Raw genomic sequence first — 14,246 nt, forward strand, 5'->3', positions numbered from 1 at the left:
GACCATGTCAGCAGGTATCTTGGCACAGGATATCTGAGGAGGGAGACTGCAAAGGTGGTACCAAAAGCTCTTTTGGGGATCTTTTCTAAAATCAGACTTCCACAAACAATAGTCTCTGGCCAGGGGGCCAGCATTATCTCCTCATACATGAGAGGCATTTGAGAGCAAGCTGGTGTGACCTATCACATCTCCACAGACTTGTTAGAGCATTCAACAATACACTGATGAACATGATGGTGACTCTGCCAGAGAAACTAAGGAGGAAGTAGTATCACCTTCTGCACTGTCTTCTACTTCTCTGATCTTCTACTAAGGTTTTCCTCTGAATGGTGTGGGATTCAGCCCCTTTGAACTTCTATATGGACAGGGACAGCTAATTTAGTCAGAGATGGAGCAACCTTGGTGTCTCCACAGGAGAAGGGGGATGAACTGTGTGATTGTTTTTATGAACCTGATGGTGCAATCCATAAGTCAGGTGAAGGAAAACCTTCAGGTAGGCCAAGAGGTTATGAAGGACTGGTATCACCAGAAAGCTAATGCACGAAAGTGGATTATTATGTAGGATTCTGGTTAGGCTTCACTATGTAATACTTTCAGAATACCCCAAAGATGGTCCTTGGAGTCACAATAATAAATCCTTAGCTCAGTCTTGGTAGTGTGGCAAAGCGTAATCAGGCTTTACTAGAGGAACATGTGTTAAGCATTTTAGAGTACCAATATAATCAATAAATAATTGACATGACTCAAAAGTAATCTGACACAAATTAAAATAGAGCACATTCTTATATTAATTTATATACCAAAACAAAGTAAATCAGATACATATAACTTAAGTTGTGGAATTTCAAAGGAAGCATAAATCAGTGCATTACAAACTGCAAAACGTTATCTTTGCGGACAATGGAGAATGCAAGTAATGGAACTAATTTTACCTGGCTCGTTGAGCCTGTGTACAAAAGTGTCCTGGCTGACCTTGGTGCTAGACACAAGAGCCGTTGTTGCTGAAAAATGGCACTTGTGACACTCGATCACTTGCAGGTTGAGTTGTGGGAAGCTTATTGGGGGTTAAGCTTATGTGGGCCACCGGAACAGGAGTCACCAGGCAGAACAACCATACATAGCCTAGGTTTCTCAGGTGAAGAGGTGTTCTTGCCCATTATTGGTGCTATAATGGGACCTTGGTTGCTGGTTTTACCACTCTGATGAGGTGGTTGTGGGGACACAGATACAAGAACTCGGTAACAGAGCTACTAGTGATGTTGGATGAAGGCGTTGTGGTGTGCACTCAGATTAGACTGTTGAGTGAAGGCAGTAGTGGCCAGATTGACCACAAATAAGCTTTGGCAGTGGAAAGGTAGGGGAAAAGTTATCTCCCCTTCTGTAGGTCCTGCAGAAAATGTTAGCTGGCTGAAACTTGGTGGAGAGCTGAACTACACTTCCTGCATTGCACTGGACTACTTCGTTTTTGGTGATCCTTTTCTTTGGTTCTGGTAAGTGCTTTTCACGTGAAGTTGTAGGGGACTAGCCCAAGGGAGTCTTTACTTGCTTTTAGCTCACTAAATGTCCCCTCTTGCTGAAGGACCCGAACATTGGTCTAGGACAAGTTGCAGTCAACCAGTTCTAGAAGGGTTGCTACAAGGTATCATGTCTTTCGTTTGTGCACGCTTCTGTTGTCGTCAATGTGGGGCTTCTTCGGTTCTTTCTTCACAAGTTGTTACAGAACCGAGGTTCTGGTTTTAGAGGTGTACTTTATATCCAAGATTTAGGGGTGTCATGTCTATTGGCCCCAATAGCTAGTCACCTCTAGCCTGTGGTGTTTAAGGGCTCTTGCTCCATAAAGGGGCTACACCCTTGTGAGGTTCTGACCTGCATGCAGTGCTTATGGTTTTTTGTAGGAGCTACATACTTACCTTTAGTTAATGTTTAAAGTAGTATCAGAAATATCAACAGTAAAAACAGCCTCACCAGACAATAAAACAGGGTCACAAACAGTCAAAAAGAAGGCAGCCACAGAGACCTGTGAGACTAGATGTTTGGTCACTGACTGATTGCACTGTAGGCTAGTCTGATCCTGGGGAGAGAGTAGAGAGCAGGCATGGCCAGAACTTGTGGTTGCATAAAAATCTGCAAGATTCCGTGGAGTTCCACCAACCGGCAGAAATAGGGACATTGTGTTGTTTGCGCTATGATTTAGCACCACAAGTGCGTTTGATACCGACAAATAAGTGCATACAGCATTGTGAGGAAGGGCCTCTTTTGCATGGTTAACCCCCCACTTTTTGCCAAGAACATGATGTGGTTTCGAATTGTAAGTACCCTGGGCCCCTGCTAAACAGGATTCCAGGGCCAGATCTCTTTCCCCAAAACTGTACCAAGCCTTGGCACTTCAGCCACCCTTGTAAGTCCCTAGTAAATAGTATCCCTGGTACCTAGGGCATGGGTACTGAAATGGGGCCCCCAGAGCAGCAGCACCAATTGTCCTACTCTGCAAGGTCCCACACCAGCCTTGTGCAGACTGCTATTGCAAGTGCATGGCAAGGTGCACCCCAAAATTACAAACTTGACATGGTACTCACCCTGAGTGTCATGCCCACTAACACTGTATGCAGTATAAGTAAGTCACCCCTCTGGCAGGCCTTGCAGCCCAAAGGTAGGGTACACTGTAATGCATGTGAGGGTACATGTGTACATGAGGAAATATACTCATACTGTGTCTTTGCAAAACCCTTAAGATATACTAAGTGTACAGGGAATCCTTAGCAAATGTATGTGCTGGGCACTGGCCACTACAAGTTCCCCAGCTACACAATGACTTCTCTGAACCCTGGGTTGTTTGGTATCAAACAACTCAGAATAATAAACCCACACTGAAGCCAGTGTGAGAAGTATCATGCAATGTACCCACATGGCACCTTAGAGGTGCCCTCAGAAAAGAAAAACCTAACAGCCCTGGCACGGTTGCTGACTGCTTCTATCCAGCCCGCCACTACCACACACGGGTCTGGATTCCTGGAGTGAAAGTCTTTGTTCTCAGGCGCCAGAACAAAAAGGCTTTCATGGGTGGTGTTACACATTTCCCCCCAGGCATTTACTATGCACCAGTGGTCAGCTTCAAAGGCTTTACCACCTTTGTAATCTGACCTCCACCTCTGCTGCTAGCAGCAGATGACTGCCCAATGGTTTCTCCCCCACTTTGGATAAAAAAACGTAGCAAAGGTAGGGGGAGTGACTTTTGGAAACTTTTCTAAGGCGTAACTAAGGGAAAGTATTTTTTAAATTCTAATCGCTAGTTTAGGGACCTAACCAGGTCCCTAGCAATTCATTTTTAAAAATTCAAAAAATAGTTCAATTGCAAAATACAACTAGGCTAAAGATAATTTTTTGTGTTATTTGTATGATCACTTAGTGATAAGGTAGTATCAGCAAATGCAAAGTCTTGTATCACACTACTGATACACCAAATGCAGAAGGCTGTCTATATAGAGTACAAAAATGGTGTGCACTGTGCAAAGAGTTCAAGCAACCCCACCTTAGTACCCAGAGGTAAAAAGCAGATCACCTAATGCTCTTTTTTGTGGTAGTTTGGCCAAGCAGTTAGGCTTATTTTGGAGATATGCTAAGCATTTGTTGTACTCGCAATAACAATAAATGTGAAGAATAGCTCAAGGCACCAAAGAACCACCCCCCCAGAGTGGCCCTGTTGACCTAAAAGCAACCCTCCAAGTGTCCTACTCCTGGCTCCAAGGACACTAACATGCACAACTCCTGGCGTATCTATATACACTACACCTGGCCTCCCTAGCTCTGGCATCAACAAATCAGCTGTGCTCTAGGGATCTCTAATCCCTTGTGACCTCTACACTCCTAGGGGACCCACCAGATTTACCTTTAAGTCCATCTGTGCAGTGTGTTTCCAAAAAGACCCCTTTCCCGTTGTGCACCAGCTCCAAGACGCTCAGCTGCTGCTCCTGTCAAAACTAGGAACCACCTAAACTTCTCCAGCTGTCCCACAGGACATCTCAATGACCTAGAAACAAATTGTGACACTTGTGAAAGCATTGCTTGATTTAATATGCAAGTTCAAAGTTTTTCCCGTCGATTCCTATGGTGCGTTATTACTCACAGAAACAGAACATTTTCGAAACTTTGAAAAAACATAACTTAAAAAGTTCTTACCCAATTTTGATGATCTTGGTCTTAAATATTACATACAAAATCTGAGGGAGTTTTGTAAATGTTTTCTCAAGTTATTCTTCTGAGTTTGTCCCCACATTTATTGATACTGTGTGTTTAAAAAATGATTATCAGATCTCCAAGATAAGCCTACCTGCTCAACTACACTACCACAAAAACCGAGCATTAAGTAGTCTGCTTTTTACCTCTGGTTACCAAGGTGTGGTTGCTATTACTCTTTGCACAGTGCACATCATTTTTATTGGGAAGCTGTGCCCTCTGGCATGCTGGAGAGCACAGCTTCTCAAGTTGATTTAACTGCTGCTCCTGTAGATTTTCTACTTCAGGTGCATTCTTCTGTCTGCAAACAGTCGCGACTGCCCACTTTGGAAAAATCTGGCTAGGTGTCCTCCCAGTGACCAAACATCGTGCTCTGTGACTCAAATTCTCGTTCACTCTCATCAACTTACTATTTTGGCACCTCCACCACATGGTAAATGACAGACTTTTACTGAAACTCTGCATTACAAGCATTACATGGAGATGCCAAAATTCTGCCAGTTCTGTCAGCGGAACGGAATGTATCACCCACACCTAGCAGAGATGTCTTGGAACTGTTGTTCAGCATTTTCTCACTGACTCCAGGGTTGACACCCATCGTTCTCATGGCATAGACACTGCTGACAGTCTGCCAGTGAAGGTCAGAATGTACAGAATGCCTGACCATGTTCGGGGATGCATTAAGGTAGAAATTGTCAAGATGTTGGACCTGTGAGTCATTACGACGTCCCATAGTCCTTGCTGTTGCCATGTGGACTAGCACCAAAGTAAGGGTCTATAGACGTGTGTGATGCTAGCAGATGTGCCAGTGAGCAGGTGCAAAGAACCAGGAGGTATGTGAAGCACTCACTTTTGGGCCAGGTTTGTGTGTGCTCACTTTTTGGAAAGATTTTAAAGCATTTGTAACTAAAGTAAATCCTATATTTACCCCTAAAACACACTAACACCTTTTAGATACAAACTATTCCTGAAATCATACAAGCAGAACTCAGTGCTATCCTCCCTCTCTTTATGGCATCCAGGGTCAAAAACTGTCAGGATGAACATCCATGCAGCAGGCAAACTTAGAAAGTAGTCATGTAAAAGAGGGAAGCTGAAGTTCCCTATTCTGAAGACCTAAATGAGCTTATGAACAGCTAATGAAGGCTGTAACTGAGGTGAGCAAGTACTTGTGACAGGCAGTCAAGGGCAAGGTCAATGTTGTCTCCACCTACCTATGGAGGTGGAAAACAGGAAACATAATGGAACAACTTGAAGCATAGAGGAAGGAGACCAGCGCTTGCCCTTACCGTACGAATCAGACCACCAGATAAGAACCACTCCAGAATTATATGTAAAGGTCTTGGAGAAAAAGTCAAAGGGTGATACATTTATGAACATCAAGGACATTGCAGGATGTGTGGAGGGCAGAGGCACCTAGAAACAAATAAACACAGCACTGACTTGAATGGCATGTGGAAACTATGCAAATAAATGGGTGTCCAATGTGAATGTGAGAGGAGGGGGAGGATGGTAAAGTTTACCTAGTAGTTTAGGAGGGTGTTAGGAGGCATTGGGTTTACATGAATATAGTCATAGTACAATACATAAGTGTTTGATAAAGATAAACAGGCATGACATAAAGAGGTCAATCAGTCAATCAATCAATGTTTTTTGTAGAGTGTGACTAGTCACCTTTTAGGGTCTCAAAGCGCTGGGGGTGGGGGGATGTGCAGTTCAGTCACAATCTCAGGTCTTGAGGTCCTTCCTGAATTGAGGCAGTGAGGGTGATTGCCTGCGATGTAGCGGTAAAGAGTTTCAAATCTGCACAGCATGGTAAGTGAAGGATCTTCATCTGGCTGAGGTTTTGCATGCCCTTGGGATAGAGGCCAGGGCCGAGTGGACGGAGCGAAGATGTCTGGTGGGTGTGTAGAAGGAGAGGGAGTGTTTGAGGTATGCAAGTCTGATGTTGTGGAAGGCCTTGTAAGCATGCGTGAGGAGCTTGAAGGTGATTCTTTTGCTGATCGGGATCCAGTGAAGTTCTCTCAGGTGACCAGAGATGTGGCTGCGGCGGGGGATGTTCAGTTGAACTTCTTTATTTTTTGTGATTTCTCCAATAAATCTTTGAAAAAAATACAGTCAACACATGCTCCACCCTCTATTGGTACACCGGCTGGGGATTGTCAAGGCTGGAATAATCATACATATGTTAGAATGTTTTACACATAAGTATAAACAGAGGTGGCATGATGGACAAAGGGCAATGGATTGGTATTCAGCATTGAGCGACTGCCAGTGGCTGAGATCAATTCAAACATTCTATCCATCACCTGTTGTTCTTGCATTTATTAACCTAAGGCCCTGATTTATACTTTTTGGTGCAAAACTGCACTAACGCAGTTTTGCACCAAAAGGTTTAGCACCGGCTTGCACCATTTCTGTGCACCAGCCGGGCACCATATTTATGGAATGGTGCAATCCGGTGCAAAGGGTAGGCTAGTGTGAAAAATAATGACATTAGTTGGGTGGGGCTGTGTAAGGAAATGCCTCCTTGGCATGGTTACCCCCTGACTTTTTGCCTTTGCTGATGCCAAGTTATGATTTGAAAGTGTGCTGAGGCCTGCTAACCAGGCCCCAGCACCAGTGTTCTTTCCCTAAACTGTACCTTTGTCTCAACAATTGGCACACCCTGGCATTCAGATAAGTCTCTTGTAACTGGTACCCCTGGTACCAAGGGCCCTGATTCCAGGGAAGGTCTCTAAGGGCTGCAGCATGTCTTATGCCACCCTAGGGACCCCTCACTCAGCACAGACACACTGCTTGCCAGCTTGTGTGTGCTGGTGGGGAGAAAATGACTAAGTCGACATGGCACTTGCCTCAGGGTGCCCTGCCAACCTCACACTGCCTATGGCATAGATAAGTCACCCCTCTAGCAGGCCTTACATCCCTAAGGCAGGGTGCACTATACCACAGGTGAGGGTATAGGTGCATGAGCACTATGCCCCTACAGTGTCTAAGCACAACCTTAGACATTGTAAGTGCAGGGTAGCCATAAGAGTATATGGTCTGGGAGTCTGTCATACACAAACTCCAAAGCACCATAATGGTTACACTGAAAACTGGGAAGTTTGGTATCAAACTTCTCAGCACAATAAATGCACACTGATGCCAGTGTACATTTTATTGTGAAATACACCCAGAGGGCATCTTAGAGATGCCCCATGCAAACATACCCGACTTCCAGTGTGGGCTGACTAGTTTTGCCAGCCTGGCACACACCAGACATGTTGCTGGCCACATGGGGAGCGTGCCTTTGTCACTCTGTGGCCAGTAACAAAGCCTGTACTGGGTGGAGGTGCTTCACACCTCCCCCTACAGGAACTGTAACACCTGGCGGTGAGCCTCAAAGGCTCACCCCCTTTGTTACAGCGCCACAGGACATCCCAGCTAGTGGAGATGCCCGCCCCTCCGGCCACTGCCCCCACTTTTGGCGGCAAGGCTGGAGGAGATAATGAAAAAAACAAGGAGGAGTCACTGGCCAGTCAGGACAACCCCTAAGGTGTCCTGAGCTGAGGTGACTCTGACTTTTTGCAGATGGAGGATTCCCCCAATAGGATTAGGGATGTGACCCCCTCCCCACCGGGAGGAGGCACAAAGAAGGTGTAGCCACCCTCAGGGCTAGTAGCCATTGGCTACTAACCCCCCAGACCTAAACACACCCCTAAATTGAGTATTTAGGGGCCCCCAGAACCGAGGAAGATAGATTCCTGCAACCTGAAGACGAAAAAGGACTGCTGACCTGAAGTCCTGCAGAGAAGACAGAGACACCAACTACTTTGGCCCCAGCCCTACCGGCCTGTCTCCCCACTTCAAGAAAAACTGCAACAACGACGCGTCCCCCAGGGTCCAGCGACCTCTGAAGCCTCAGAGGGCTACCCTCCATCTAAAAGGACCAAGAAACTCCCGAGGACAGCGGCCCTGTTCCACAGAAACTGCAACCTTGCAACAAAGAAGCAACTTTTAAAGACCACACGTTTCCCCCAGGAAGCGTGAGATTTTCCACTCTGCACCCGACGTCCCCGGCTCGACCTGTGGAAAACTAACTCTATAGGGAGGACTCCCCGGAGACTGCAAGCCTGTGAATAGCCAGAGTTGACCCCCCTGAGCCCCCACAGTGACGCCTGCAGAGGGAATCCAGAGGCTCCCCTTGACCGCGACCTGAAGGAACCGAACTCCAGTGCAGAAGTGACCCCCAGGTGGCCCTCTTCCTAGCCCAGGTGGTGGCTACCCCGAGGAGCCTCCCATTTGCCTGCCTGCATCGCTGAAGAGACCCCTGGGTCTCCCATTGAATCCTATTACAAACCCGACGCCTGTTTGCACTCTGCACCCGGCCGCCCCTGTGCCGCTGAGAGTGTACTTTCTGTGCCTGCTTGTGGCCCCCCCGGTGCCCTACAAAACCCCCTGGTCTGTCCTCCGAAGTCGCAGGTACTTACCTGCTGGCAGACTGGAACCGGGGCACCCCTATTTCCATTGAAGCCTATGTGTTTTGGGCACCACTTTGACCTTTGCACCTGACCGGCCCTGAGCGGCTGGTGTGGTAACTTTGGGGTTGCCTTGAACCCCCAACGGTGGGCTACCTTGGACCCAACTTTGAACCCTCTAAGTGATTTACTTACCTGTGAACCTAACAAATACTTACCTCCCCCAGGAACTGTTGATTTTTGCACAGTGTCCATTTTTTAAATAGCTTATTGCCATTTTTGCCAAAACTGTACATGCTATTGTGATGATTCAAAGTTCCTAAGATACCTGAGTGAAATACCTTTCATTTAAAGTATTGTTTGTAAATCTTGAACGTGTGGTTCTTAAAATAAACTAAGAAAATATATTTGTATATATAAAAACCTATTGGCCTGGAATTGTCTTTGAGTGTGTGTTCCTCATTTATTGCTTGTGTGTGTACAACAAATGCTTAACACTACCCTCTGATAAGCCTACTGATCGACCACAATACCACAAAATAGAGCATTAGAATTATCTCTTTTTGCCACCATCTTACCTCTAAGGGGAACCCTTGGACTCTGTGCATGCTATTTCTTACTTTGAAATACTATATACAGAGCCAACTTCCTACATGGGGGAACCAAGAAGAGCCAGGATGGCCAAAAGGCAAGGTTTATGATAACAAGCACAATAGGACAAAAAGGACTAGGACCTAAGGGTTCGGATGGCTGGTTAGCCAGGTCCATGAGCACCAAGCCCAGATGAAATCAAACTATAAGGACTTAGACGAGGAGGATCAGGACCAATGGGTAAATATTCTTGAGAAGGACAAGGATTATGAAAAGCAAAAAGCGTACAACCATGGCCAGGAGTGCCAGAAAGGTGAGACCAGGGCCAAAGGCAATCAGAGCCAGAAGGAAATGTTCTACAAGTACCAGGACAGAAATGACATGGAGAAACTAGGAATATCGGGGCAAAGGGGATCAAGACCTTGAATACCATTACTAGGAGGACAAGGGTGAGGAGGAAAAGAGTATTAGGACCAATAAGATCAGACCACATCCTGGATGTCCACCCCACAGGGCTACGAACAAGACGGCCAGAAAGAAGAGTAACAGGATGACCAGCACCAAAACCAAATAGAGCAAGGAAGACCATGATTAGTTGAGGTAGAAGCATGAGGGCAAAGAGAAGGAGGATCCAGACCAGATCCTGGAAGAGTAGGGTTTTTAGGAGCATGAGTATTATGTCCAATAGGACCAAAGGACCAGAACAAGTAAGGAAGACAAAAGGCCAGTACCAAGGATATCAGTGTGGCAAGGACCAGTAAGACCAGGACTAGAGAAAAGAGAATTAAAAGGATGTGAACAAAGAGGACCAGGGACAGGCCTAGGAGTTCCAAGTGGACCATGGGCTTAAACGGAGGGCCCAAAATATCATGTAGAAAAGAACATACCAGGCCCTGAGGTAGCAGGATCAGATTGAGGAAGATCAGGAGGACCAGAACATCTGAGCGAGGAAGACTAAAGGGACTGGATCTGAATGTGCAGGAGAACCAGGACCATAATGATGAGGCTCAGACAGGCCCAGACAAATAAAACCACGACCAAGAGGGCCCAGACCATTGGGTGCCATGCTGGAAGCACCATGAGGACAAGGCACAGGGCCAGGAGGACATGGATGACCCACACTAGGAAGTGAAGAGCTGAAAGGGGAAGGCCTAAAAGGGCTAGGGCACAAGAGGTCAGATAGAGTGAAGGCACCAGCAGGACCAGAAACTAATGAACTAGGAATCAGATGGGCAGGGTGTAAAGGATTGGTGAGACCAGATCAAATAGATGAGTGTCAAGTGGATCAGGAAAGAAAAGGAAGGTGCTTGGAGAAGGCCTGAAAAGCACCAGAGTGGCCAGGAGGACCAGAACACAGAGGATTAGGCGTGCAATGACACAAACAAGGAGGACAAAAAAAATCAAAAACGATCAAGTTGAGAGCAACAACTGTGAGAACCAGGAATAGGAAAAGCACTGCTGAGCAAACCTCATTGAGAGTGAGGAAGACGATGAGAACAGGACTTGAAAACTCATGAGGAGATAGTCAGGCAAACAGAGACAGCATAGCAAGAGCTAACTTGACCAATGCAAAGAGGACCTCAACCAAGGGGAAAAGGAAGCTCATGTCACAGAGACCCAGAAGAATTAGGACTGGTATACCAGGACAAGCAGGACCAGGAAAAGGAGGACCAAGAGAAGGAAGGCCACGGTGACAGTGGTTATGAAGACTGAGTGGGTGGTCAAGAACATGATCACCTAAACAAGGAGGATCAAGACAAAGTGGACATGTTAGTCAGAATAACAATGACCACGAGGACCAGGGCCAAGAGTTTCATGACATGTTGGAGGAGGAGTCAGAGGATTGGCTATCACAGGAGCAGGTAGAGACCATATGGGGAGGATTAGGAGGACTAGAAGAAGCAGAATATGCAGGACCAGGAACATGCCTAGGCGGACCAGAAAGGTCAGAACCTCAATAGTGGATCCACATCCCTTGTCTGCAAAATGAGTATTAAAGTTGAACTACGAAATGATCAATCTGTGGGTTGCATGAATAGGGGTAACAAAATGTATCACTATTTGTAATAAAGTCAAAGATTCAAAATAGCTATGAATTTCATTTTTTTCTATGTCATTGAAGGCTATGTTTCTTTCTCTGATTTACTGGGTAAATTCATTCATATTCCACTGACATTCAGTTCAATTAAGTATATTCCAGTTCCTTTGCTTGAGGGCCCTCAATGAAATGCTTCCACTGATGGCCCCACAGAAATGGGACTGTTGAAGGAAGGATTTTATACAGTGTACTCAATTTAGAGTAACACCTAAACAGGAAAAAAAAGTAATGACCCTCGTCATTCTGAAAAAAAAAGCTAGAGTGTGGGACCATTAGTTTTTTTTGTTTTTCAAAAACAAACACCCACATTGGGAGTCTGTTTTTTAAAAACAAAGAAAGTTTTAAAGGTTTGATGTCTGGCCTCTTGTTTTATGGTACTGTCCTTCAAATGTTTCATGCATAGACAAGAAACGCTATGACAGCAGTTCCTGTCAATGTAGAGAGTTATTCACGGGGCCAGCAGACAGCTCTAAACTTGGCGGGCAGAGGTTTCTAAGGATAGGGAGGGTACTGTCCTCCTATGACATCCTAACAGAGTTAATTTAATCCTAAAAACTCTAAATCAGGCCTATACATTGTCTTCCTTTTGTTATGAGATTGGAATTAAGCCTCTCAATTATGCTGGCTCTTTATCAGGTTACTTTATAAGGAACCCTATGTAACTGTTTCCATTTAAATAAAATCACATGACATATTAGATAGATCTATGTCACTGATGCAATTCCAGTTCTGGATTTTGATTTTACAAATCTTTGTTTTCTGGTATTTAAGTCTGATTTGTTTAATTGAGCTCAAGCTAAATTTTTTATTGCAGGATGCACTGAATTGCAGCAGAAAAAGATGTGTTCTGATAACACGGTCCCTCTAGTCTCATATTTTGCCCTGGGACATTTCCATGTATTTGTGAGTAAGATCGAGTACACAACTTTAGAAGAGTGAACAGCTTTAACTAGGCTTACAAAGATCCTAATCATTTTTATCAATAATCACCTCTGCAGGTAAACGCAAAGGGGTAGGGGCATTTCAGAAGCACAAGACAGATCAATAAAGTACCTGCCATGTCACTCTGTCTTGGCTCATGGTGTAACGGAGTAGCATTTTGTGCCATGTATGTCACAGACCTATAGGTTATTGCCTGAATTTAAGCCAATTTTAACAGTTAAGGTCTCAAGTTGCAAAATCACCGGGGTTTTGACCACGAAAATGCTTATCATTATTTACAAACCCTTTTTGTGGATGTAAAATTGGTTTGACTAAAAAATAACTTCTACAATGGCTCCTAAATTGCACAGAAGAGGAGTGTTCATTAAAAACATGTTTCCTTCCTCCCCTTCTCAGTTCCAACAGAAACTTATTGATATTTTATGACTGCAATTGCTGGTGCAAATCATTGATGAGCTACCAACCACAGAGTTGGGATAGTAACTAATTTACAAGTGTGAAGGGGCTCTCTGAGCTCTAATCTCACTTGGGAATCATGATGGCTGCCATAGGGGTGAGATTGTTTCTGAAACCAAAAACATTTTTTTAAACTAGCAGGTGTTAGTTTAAGGAACATGGGCTGCTTTGGAAAAAATCCAATTTGGAATGCAGTCATAGAGATGATGGTGTGCTGTCCCCTGCAGGCCACCATCTCAGTGATTACAGACAAACTCAGAGGGTCACAAATCGGCACCTGCCTGCTGAATGTTAATTAGAAAGGTTGTTCTATAACCCCCTGTGATTCAGTAATTTGTGAATCAACTGAACACTGCATACGCCAGTTTGCAAAATACTATTAATTTCACAAAATGTGCATGTAGAATTTGCAACCATGTTTGGCAAAAGATAGAAAGCAGCAGGACCCTAACTTTCATAGGAGTTAGAAGTCATCTGTGTTCAACCCTTATTTACCTTTGTGTGTCGGGTAAGTACCTGTTGAAATCTGGATAAGGCATAAGAAAACAAATGTAACCTGTTTAGACATCAGTGAGGTAAATCGTGAATTTCCCCTGCTGTTTTCCTGTCTACTGGCTGGTTTGTGCACACTGTCATCTATTCAGCCAGCAACCTAGTAATAAATATTCTACTGTTTAAAGAGCCAGAGGCAATACCCTTAACAAAGAACTAGAATTGCAGGTCAGTAACTTTATCTCACTCAGGACCATAGAATTATGGATAAAATTAAAATTCATCAGAGTCATGTGTTCAGAATAGGTTTGCATGAAACAACAGCTCTGCTGCTTCCATCTGTCCTGGTACATGTCCTCCCTGTGGTAGGAGTAACACGTGGTAAATGGAAGACATGTTAGGACACCTAAAATGACATAGACGTAAAACTTTGCCATTATTGTATTCCCATTCTTGGTAGACTGTGATCTCTTGATTGTCTGTCTCACGCAGGGGGATTTGAAATTAGTGATTATTTTAATAAAGTGGCCGGACCTACCTGTACCTCAGACCACTCTCTGCAGGTAGGAGCTAATTGCTAAAGAATGCAGCACCAACGGTAACTTGATGATTTAGGGGATGACGGTCTCTGTCCCAGAGTTTGTTTGCAGGTCATCTGCAGGAACAGACAGAAGGTGGTTTATGCATTCCATGTCCAGGAGATGGGACTGTGACACATTCAATGGATGTGTTCTTGACCTTGCACCTGTGCCTCAGACCTTCTTGTCTGGATTGTTCCTGCCCTTCTGTGGTGCAGCATCAGACGAAGGACTAACTGGCTCCTTCATGGCATCTGGGGCAGTTTTATGAAATGGGTGATCAGCACTCATCCCAGGTTGGTGCTTGCAAATGTCTGTTTGGAGGGCAGCATTCATCAGCCTTAGTGGTTAATTGGATTTCATTTATATATTATTGTCATTCTCTGTATGCTACTT

General features: G+C 44.8%; 1 protein-coding gene across 6 annotated transcripts in view; it reads left to right on the forward strand.

Moving 5' to 3' along the window:
* LOC138297205 (WAP four-disulfide core domain protein 8-like) overlaps positions 1-14,246 on the forward strand; it is a 340,016-nt gene that overhangs the window by 308,611 nt on the left and 17,159 nt on the right. The window lies entirely within an intron of this gene.

The sequence above is a fragment of the Pleurodeles waltl genome, chromosome 5 (assembly GCF_031143425.1).
Source record: "Pleurodeles waltl isolate 20211129_DDA chromosome 5, aPleWal1.hap1.20221129, whole genome shotgun sequence".
In the NCBI taxonomy this organism is placed as follows: domain Eukaryota; kingdom Metazoa; phylum Chordata; class Amphibia; order Caudata; family Salamandridae; genus Pleurodeles; species Pleurodeles waltl.